Source organism: Hyperolius riggenbachi, chromosome 3, assembly GCF_040937935.1.
Source record: "Hyperolius riggenbachi isolate aHypRig1 chromosome 3, aHypRig1.pri, whole genome shotgun sequence".
NCBI lineage: Eukaryota > Metazoa > Chordata > Amphibia > Anura > Hyperoliidae > Hyperolius > Hyperolius riggenbachi.
The window spans coordinates 338,501,855-338,511,985 of NC_090648.1; the positions used below are offsets into that span (position 1 = coordinate 338,501,855).

The 10,131-nt window shown below is 46.3% G+C and overlaps 1 long non-coding RNA gene across 1 annotated transcript; it reads left to right on the plus strand.

Moving 5' to 3' along the window:
• The first annotated feature begins 252 nt into the window (after window positions 1-252).
• On the plus strand, window positions 253-4,902 carry LOC137561493 (uncharacterized). Its single transcript, XR_011030034.1, has 3 exons — window positions 253-460; window positions 4,577-4,644; window positions 4,760-4,902. It is a non-coding gene; the product is annotated as an uncharacterized lncRNA (long non-coding RNA).
• The last annotated feature ends 5,229 nt before the right edge of the window (window positions 4,903-10,131 follow it).

Below are 10,131 nucleotides of genomic sequence, written 5' to 3' on the forward strand. Positions count from 1 at the left end.
GTAGAATCTGCAGCTCCCTTGGACTTTGGAGCCCCTGCAGCGCCCCCTGCTGACCTGAGGGAAACATCACCTGGATCTCCAGCACGTGTGTATAGTCCTAGAAGGCGCCTTCTGGTAAGAGATTTTGTTTCCATATTTTTAATTAGGATTCGCATAGAAGAGCTCCAGCGATGGGAAACCTTGTCACACGAAGATGGGCAAAACCCTGCTGAAGGAGTCTAAGTATAGCTTTGTAGTACTGTGTCCCATTAGCTGAAAGTAAAAACTCAGAATTCTGTACATCTATCTTTTACAGGAATATTTCCAACGGCGTTCGCAGCAGCAGCAGCTGGAGCAGCTGGAGGAGGAGGAGGAGGAGGACCAGCCGGAGGAGGAGGAGCAGCCTGAGGAGGAGGAGCCAGTGGAGCCATCGCCCAACACCCCTGGAGAGATGGCCGAGTGCTGTGATGATCAAAAGAAGGTGAGCCGATGCCTTCCTAACAGAATAGAGTTAGGTGTGGAGAGGGAGGAAGTTAGTGTTAGGTGGGGAGAAGGGGGAGGTTAGTGTTAGGTGTGGAGTGATTGTAAGATAGTGTTAGGTGTGGAGGGGGGGGAGATTAGTGTTAGATATGGAGAGGGGAAAGATTAGTGTCAGGTGTGGAGAGGGGGGGAGTATGGTGTAAGGTATGGAGAGGGAGGAGGTTAGTGTTAGGTGGGGGGAAGTATTTTGTAAGGTATGGAGAGGGAGGAGGTTAGTGTTAGGTGGGGAGAGGGAGGGTTAGTGTAAGGTGTGGAGAGATGGTAGAATAGTGTTAAGAATGTTAGGTGTATGTCAGGGAGATTAGTGTCAGGTGTGGTGGGGGGGGGGGGGGAGTATGGTGTAAGGTATGGAGAGGGGGAAGGTTAGTGTTAGGTGGGGAGAGGGGGGATTAGTGTTAGGTGTGGAGAGGGGGGGGGGGGAGTATGGTGTAAGGTATGGAGAGGGAGGAGGTTAGTGTTAGGTGGGGAGAGGGGGGATTAGTGTTAGGTGTGGAGAGGGGCGAGTATGGTGTAATGTGTGGAGAGGGAGGAGGTTAGTGTTAGGTGTGGAGAGGGGGGGTTAGTGTTAGGTGTGGAGAGATGGTAGAGTAGTGTTAGGTGTATGTTGGGGGAGATTAGTGTTAGGTGTGGAGAGGTGGGAGTATGGTGTAAGGTGTGGAGAGGGAGGAGGTTAGTGTTAGGTGGGGAGAGGGGGGATTAGTGTTAGGTGTGGAGAGGGGGGGGGGGTATGGTGTAATGTGTGGAGAGGGAGGAGGTTAGTGTTAGGTGTGGAGAGGGGGGGTTAGTGTTAGGTGTGGAGATATGGTAGAGTAGTGTTAGGTGTATGTTGGGGGAGATTAGTGTTAGGTGTGGAGAGGGGGGGAGTATGGTGTAAGGTGTGGAGAGGGAGGAGGTTAGTGTTAGGTGTGGAGGGGGGGTTAGTGTTAGGTGTGGAGAGATGGTAGAGTAGTGTTAGGTGTATGTTGGGGGAGATTAGTGTTAGGTGTGGTGGGGGGGGGGGGGGTATGATTTTAGGTGTGGAGAGATGGTAGAATAGTGTTAGGTGTATGTTGGGGAGATTAGTGTCAGGTGTGGTGAGGGGGAGGGGGGGGGGGGTATGGTGTAAGGTAGGTATGGAGAGGGGAGATTAGTGTTAGGTGTGGAGAGGGAGGAGGTTAGTGTTAGGTGTGGAGAGGGAGGAGGTTAGTGTTAGGTGTGGAGATATGGTAGAATAGTGTTAGGTGTATGTCGGGGAGATTAGTGTTAGGTGTGGAGAGGGGATTAGTGTCAGGTGTGGAGAGGGAGGAGGTTAGTGTTAGGCGTGGAGATATGGTAGAATAGTGTTAGGTGTATGTCGGGGAGATTAGTGTCAGGAGGGGGGGGTATGGTGTAAGGTACGGAGAGGGAGGAGGTTAGTGTTAGGTGGGGAGAGGGAGGATTAGCGTTAGGCGTGGAGAGATGGTAGAATAGTGTTAAGTGTATGTCGGGGTGATAAGTGTCAGGTGTGGTGGGGGGGAGTATCGTGTAAGGTATGGAGAGGGAGGAGGTTAGTGTTCGGTGGGGAGGGGGAGATTAGTGTTAGGTGGGGAGGGTGGGATTAGTGTTCGGTGGGGAGGGGGGGATTAGTGTTAGGTGGGGAGGGGGGATTAGTGTTAGGTGGGGAGGGGGGATTAGTGTTAGGTGGGGAGGGTGGGATTAGTGTTAGGTGTGGAGGGAGGGAGTATGTTGTAAGGCAGTGTTTCTCAACATTTTATTGGTATATACTCCTTTCAAATCCCTGTACTCACCAAGTACCCCCTGGCATAGTAAATATTATCACAAGTACCCCTTGACAAATATATATTTAATCATTGTACAAGATAATTGGTTCTAAACAATTTCCATGCATTTACTATTGCTTTTAATTAGCTAAAACACTAATTTGGTGTTGTGTAAATAAGATTTATCATTTTCTAAAACTCTAAAGGAACCCATACACTGGTTGATTTCAGCCATCGATTGAGGGCAGATTCGACTGTTCTGATCAAATTGGCTAGATACAGATGCAGCAGGAAGCATGATCCATCAGTTTCCGGCCAATTTAAATCAATTTGCTTGATCGGTCCGGATGGAAAATCTAGATCAATCGGCTGCTGGCAGCAGATCGATGACCCATAGAGTTGCATTGGATCGAATGGTGCAATAATGCATTTAGATCGATTTTCATGTAAATGTGTTTCTAGTGTTTGGCACACATCAGATAGATTCCTGTCAGACTGAATCTGACAGAAATCTACCTGATGGTCGAATCTGCTGCAAATCTATAAGTGTATGGCCACCTTTGTTATTCTTGATTAAATATATCAAGCCTGAGTACACCCTGGAACCATCAGAAGTAACCCCTGGGGTACATGTACCACATGTTGAGAACCTAGGGTGTAAGGTATGGAGAGAGAGATGAGGATAGTGTTAGGTGTAGATGGGAGAGAATAGTGTTAGGTGTAGAGAGATGGTAGGATAGTGTTAGGTGTATGTCGGGGGAGATTAATGTTAGCTGTGGGGGGGGGGGGAGTATAGTGTAAGTTATGGAGAGATGAGGATAGTGTTAGGTGTAGATGGAGGAGAATAGTGTTAGGTGTGGAGAGATGGTAGGATAGTGTTAGGTGTAGAGAGATGATAGGATAGTGTTAGGTGCAGAGAGATGGTAGGATAGTGTTAGGTGTATGTCGGGGGAGATTATTGTTAGCTGTGTGTGTGGGGGGGGGGAGTATAGTGTAAGTTATGGAGAGATGAGGATAGTGTTAGGTGTAGATGGGGGAGAATAGTGTTAGGTGTAGAAAGATGGTAGGATAGTGTTAGGTGTAGAGAGATGGTAGGGTAGTGTTAGGTGTATGTCGGGGGAGATTAGTGTTAGCTGTGTGTGTGTGTGGGGGGGAGTATAGTGTAAGTTATGGAGAGATGAGGATAGTGTTAGGTGTATGTCGGGGGAGATTAATGTTAGCTGTGTGTGTGTGTGGGGGGGGGGGGGAGTATAGTGTAAGTTATGGAGAGATGAGGATAGTGTTAGGTGTAGATGGGGGAGAATAGTGTTAGGTGTAGAGAGATGGTAGGATAGTGTTAGGTGTAGAGAGATGGTATGATAGTGTTAGGTGTAGAGAGATGGTATGATAGTGTTAGGTGTAGAGAGATTAGGTGTATGTCTGGGGAGATTAGTGTCAGCTGTGGGGGGGGGGGGGAGTATAGTGTAAGTTATGGAGAGAGAGATGAGGATAGTGTTAGGTGTAGATGGGGGAGAATAGTGTTAGGTGTAGAGAGATGGTAGGATAGTGTTAGGTGTAGAGAGATGGTAGGATAGTGTTAGGTGTAGAGAGATGGTAGGATAGTGTTAGGTGTAGAGAGATGGTAGGATAGTGTTAGGTGTAGAGAGATGGTAGGATAGTGTTAGGTGTTGAGAGATGGTAGGATAGTGTTAGGTGTATGTCGGGGGAGATTAATGTTAGCTGTGTGTGTTTGTGGGGGGGGGGGGGGGAGGATAGTGTAAGTTATGGAGAGAGAGATGAGGATAGTGTTAGGTGTAGATGGGGGAGATTAGTGTTAGGTGTAGAGAGATGAGGATAGTGTTAGGTGTGGGGGGGAGATTAGTGTTAGGTGTGGAAAGGGGAGAGGTTAGTATTAGCCTTGGAGAGGGGGAAGGATAATATTCAATTTAACCGAAGCCGCTCGTTAAAAAACAAAAAAGGGTAAATAGTTTAACTGGATCCAAAACGGTAAATAACAATTTAACCTGAGCCGTTCGTTAAATAGCGGTAGCGGTTTGCCGTTACTTAGCAGGTGCTCATTTTTGCCCACGCTTTCTGTATCTGCTTCGCTGCGGAAGATATCGTCACTGTATAACAAATAATTATAATAATACTAATAATCCCTCATTATTATTATTTATATAGCGCCGACATTTCCCATAGCGCTTTGGTATATATAGTCAAGTCTCTATCTCAAACATTTTCCAGCACTAATAGATAAAATGTAGCTGACATTAGTAGGAAGTAATATATGTATATTCAGCCTTTATTGTGCTAATAATCCTTTTCTCCATCCACAGAGGAAGCGAGAAGATGTAGAGATGTGTGCCATCTGTCTCGCAGATATCCAGGAGGAGGAGAGGGTGAGGTAAGTAATGTACTGCTCATGTCTGTTGTACATTTCTATTGTTTTTGTTGTGTTCATTGTTACATATATCCTCTGTCAGTCTGGATTTTGATGGACATTTCTGCTCTCTCTGTAGACGACTTCCCTGCAGCCACCACTTCCACCAGGCCTGCATCAACCGTTGGCTGAGGGAGAGCCGAACTTGCCCTCTTTGCAGACGGAGCATCACCGCACCCCATCCATGAAGGACATCTGAGGCGTCGCTGGATGACAGGAAGTATTCAGGACTTCTTTTATATATTGTTTATAGTTTCTATACTAAGGGGGGGGGGGGGGAAGGAATGGGGAAGGCAGGTAAGGGACACATTTGCTACCTGTACTGGGGGGCATAATGAGGGGGCTATGGAATACTGGCTGCTCAATTTCTAGGGCCAAGGGGGGGGGGGGGGGGGGACATCAACTCTAGGGGGCTCTATTACCAGTGAGACTGGATGCCTAGGAGCAGGGAAGAGATGTAGTGTGTGCAGATCCCCGCTGTACACTCTGCATGTGCTCCCCCACTACTCTCTGGCTACCTAAATGGGGGGGGGGGCACTCTGGCTACCTAAAAGGGGGACACTGTGGCTACCTACAGGGGGGCACTCTGGATCTCTACAAGGGTGTTTTCTGGCTCCCTATGGGTAGGACATCGCTTCTAGATGGTGTAATTAGTAGTGAGACAGGCTGCCTAGAAGCAGGTAGGAGATGCTGCGTGTGCGGATCCCCGCTGTGCACTCTGCATGTGCTCCCCACCACTCTCTGGCTACCTGAATGGGGGAAAACTCTGGTTTCCTAAACAGGGGAGGGGGGACTCTGGCAACCTATAAAGGGGGGAGGGGAGAGCACGCCGGCTACCTATACTGGGGGGGGGGGGCTGTATCTGGCTACCTATACAGGGTGGTGGGCTACCTCTGGCTAATGGTGTTGATCCAGGGATTTTATCTGACTGCCATATTTGGAGTCGGGAAGGAATTTTTTCCCTTTTAAGGCTAATTGGCCCATGCCTTGTAAGGGTTTTTCGCCTTCCCCTGGATCAACTGGGTTATGGGATGGTACAGTTTTGTACTTTTTCTTTATTTCTTTATTTTGTATTTCAACTATGTATTTGTATTTCCTTCTTTCTCTTATAATATATGTATTAAACTTCACCCGTGTCTGTGTTTTTATTCCTCAGATAAAAGTGTGACTGGGTACAAATGATTAATAGATTGAAGGGTAATTTCCACTAATATCACTACCACAGTCTATGGCCATTCTGGCAATTAGCCATTTTTTTATACAATCGACTACCCAAGTTTTGTCCCAGTTTGCCACCAGCAACCATAGTAAAGCTCTTTAGTGGTAATCAGCCGATTGGTTGGCACACCTTCTCCTGGATGGAGGCATTAGCTCTCCAAAAAACATTTACAGGTATAAAGGGAAATTGTAAAACAAAACACCCAACATAAACAACCTCCGTAGGGGTTTGAGGAACTAATTAATAGGAGAAGCACCCCAAAATATATAAAATCGTAAAAAGATTTTGAAAGATGAGAAAACTGAGTTCGAACACAAGACAGACCAAGTAGTATAAAAGTTCAGATACTTGGTCTATCTTGTGTTTGAGGTAAGTTTTCTTGTTTTTAATCATGTGTTTTACCCCATAATTTCCGGGGTACCTCCTTCCATTAATATGAGGAGCTACATACTGGGTATAATTATAATAAATTGTTCAGGTGTATTTATATTGTGTAGGTGTGATAAGATTGAATAAAGCTTGTACAATCAGGTTGTATGTGTATAGCTGCTAGTCAGTATAATGATATATACCATTTTTTCGGACCATAAGACACACCTTTAATCCCCCAAAAGTGGGGAGAAAAAGTAATTCCGTCTTATGGACCAAATGCAGGGAGTCCCCATGTTGGGGTCTCCCTGCACGGTGCTCCTCCAGCCTGGTGCAGAGTAACCCGCAGCGGAAGCAGCAGCTGACCTTCTCCAGGAATCTTTACGTAATGAGTGGCATCTTATCTGCCACATGGCACTCATTACATGGAGGGGCTCAGAGCAGGTGAGCTGCCGCATCTGTTGCAGGTTACTTTGCACTCTGCTGAGGAGAACAGGAGGGTCAGGGGGACACATTGGGGACAGGTACAGGAGGACACATGGGGAACATAAACGGTACAAAGGGGACACACAGTATACAAGGGGGCGGGAACAAGAGGTACAAAAGGGAACTTAAGGCACAAGGGGGGGCATATTAATTGGGAGGGATTTGGGGAGAAGATCCACAAGACATCCCTGCACCATGGATGCACCAGGTTAAGTATACAGTATTTTTCCCCCTGATTTTTGTCTTCTAAACCTTGGTGCATCTTATGGTCAGGAGTGTCTTATGGCCCGAAAAATATGGTATGTGTAATATACAGTATATATATATATATATATATATATATATATATATATATATATATATATATATAGGGAGGCCGGGGTCGGGAGGTGCTGTACATGTGCCTGATTCTCAGCAGAATTGAGCCACCTTAGGAGAACACACTATGATTCACTATCTAGCATGTGTATAAAGTTTAAGTGTGGTTGGATATAGATGGTCGGAAAATTTCTGGAAATCAGCTTACCGCATTAATCGGTTGTGGAAATCAGAATTCTGCAGAAATGCAGCATTACCAAAAATTTTAGCACAATCACAAACCTTGGAATAATTGGACCAGTCAGAGCATAAAATATTTTTTCCGTGCAAATTGGATCACAAAACTCAGATACTACCGGGTTTTACAGGTCTTTTAATTGGCTTAAAATTACTGCAGTAATCCACTTTCCACTGAAAAATTCAGCATTCTCTTATTGGTCCAATACTACCGAGTATTTCTGAATTCTTACTCTTGTGGTTGGGCTAAAAGCAGAAATTTTAGGACAATCATAGGACTCAGAAGTAGTATTGGACTAATCAGAGCAGCAGAATTTTTCAGTGAAACTCGGATTACCGCAGTAATTTTAAGCAAGACTCTGTAAAACTTGGTACTAGCATCCGAGTCTAAAACAGTCAAAAATGACCGCGATATTCCGATTTCAATGATAAACGTTTGCTTTCTAGCTTATCAAGGATGTTTGCAAAAAATGGATTCCGTCAAACAACCTTTTTTTTATATTACAAAGTTTATTAGATTATTATTATTATTTATTGTATTTATAAAGCGCCAACATGTTACGCAGCGCTGCACAATAGATAAATGAGTTAACATACAAGGTAGGACATACAGGAAACTCACAACAAAACAAGATTATGCAAATGATTTGATAACAGTACAGTGTCATATGTCAAAATAGAGACTGTTCTAGTCCACAAGAGAGGTGATTGTCAGTAAGATTGCATAATCAAGCTGGAAACACTAGTGAGGAGCGCCCTGCCAGAGGCTTACAATCTAAAGGGTGGGGGTGGAGACAATAGGTGCATCTGTTGAGAGGTTGTAACAGAACATATTATGGTGCTGGTGTAGGGGAGTATGCGAGCATAACCTTATTAACAAAAATGGCCCCCCAAAAATGTGACTTGGAGTTGCCTATTTCCACGGAAATGCGCAGAATCGATAATTGGCATTTGCGGAAGTTGGAATTTGCATGGAATCAGAAATCAGCATTTCCGATTATTCCTAGTCAAGAAACATGGGGCAGGAGGGTCTATATAGAGGGAAAAAGGGACGTGAGATGTTCATCTTCTGAGGCTAAGTGATGCCCCAACATATCAGATGCAAAGGTATCTCCAACAAGCCCAACTAAAAAGGCGCACTACTAATTTGGAAGAAGACATTATCCATTTACAAGCAAATCAGAGGAAAAAGTGGAGACACTTTAACAGACAGTGGGGTTGATTCGCTAAGCTGCACTGCTGCAGCAGCACAGCTTAATGACAGCAGCGCATGGTAATAATCCCCAGAGCACGCTATGCAGCCATAGCGTGTGCTGCTAAATTACGCTGTGCTCCTATAGTTTAATGAACACTTTGTTAAACTTAATGAGCGCTCCCCTGAACCCGCCCTCAGCCTCCGTGGGACCAATGGCTTCAAAGGATGAGATTCCTGCACTTTGATTGGCCCAATAGGCTGACTATCAAGTGGCAGGCAGCTTACTGGGCCAATCAAAGTGCAGAAATATTGTCCTTTGAAGCCACTGGACTCGTTGGGGCTGAGGGCGGGTTCAGCGGAGTGCTCAGTAAGTTTAATGAAGTGCTCCTTAAACTAATAGGAGCAGGGATCAATAGAGCTATGGTGTGGTATAAACTGACATATATGAACAGAAAATGTCCTCAAAAATGTGATATGGTCTGGCTCCAATGGTCTGAATACTCTACCTCATGATTTAACAACCGATACCTGATGCATTTGTGCTATTTATGGAAGACGATGTGTTAACCCCTTATAATGTCCTGTTTGCAGTGGCGGACACAGCCAGCAGTGGGCCCCTGTGCAAAATCTCAATTGTAGGCCCTCCTGACCTGCGGCGCGTGAAGCGCACCGCGGCAAAAAATGGGCGTGGCTATAACCTAAAAATGGGTGTGGATAGAACCTGCAAAAAATGGGCGTGGCAATGACCGGATAAGGGCGGAGCTAACTGTAATTTAAAGTGATTGCGAGGTGAGAGTGATATGGAGGCTGCCATATTTATTTCCTTTTAAACAATGCCAGTTGCCTGGCGGCCCTGCTGCTCTATTTGGCTGCAGTAATAAACTGAATTACACCAGCAACAAGCATGCAGCTTAATCTTCTCAGTTCTGACAATATTGTCAGAAACCCCTGACCTGCTGCATGCTTGTTCAGGGTCTATGGTTGAAAGAATAAGAGGCAGAGGACCAGCACGGCAACCAGGCAACTGGTATTGCTTAACCTCCTGAGCGGTATGGACGAGCTCAGCTCGTCCATCACCGCCGGAGGCTGGCGCTCAGGCCCTGCTGGGCCGATTTTCTTCAAATAAAGTGCAGCACACGCAGCCGGCACTTTGCCAGCCGCGTGTGCTGCCTGATCGCCGCCGCTCTGCGGCGATTCGCCGCGAGCAGCGGCGAAAGAGGGTCCCCCCAGCCGCCTGAGCCCTGCGCAGCCGGAACAAAAAGTTCCGGCCAGCGCTAAGGGCTGGATCCGAGGCGGCTGACGTCAGGACGTCGGCTGACGTCCATGACGTCACTCCGCTCGTCGCTATGGCGACGATCTAAGCAAAACAAGGAAGGCCGCTCATTGCGGCCTTCCTTGTTTATTCTGGGCGCCGGAGGCGATCGGAAGAACGCCTCCGGAGCGCCCTCTAGTGGGCTTTCATGCAGCCAACTTTCAGTTGGCTGCATGAAATAGTTTTTTTTTAATTAAAAAAAAACCCTCCCGCAGCCTCCCTGGCGATCTCAATAGAACGCCGGGGAGGTTAAAAGGAGAGAAATATGGCAGCCTTAATATTATTCTCACCTCAGGTTCCCTTGAAAAGTGCAAT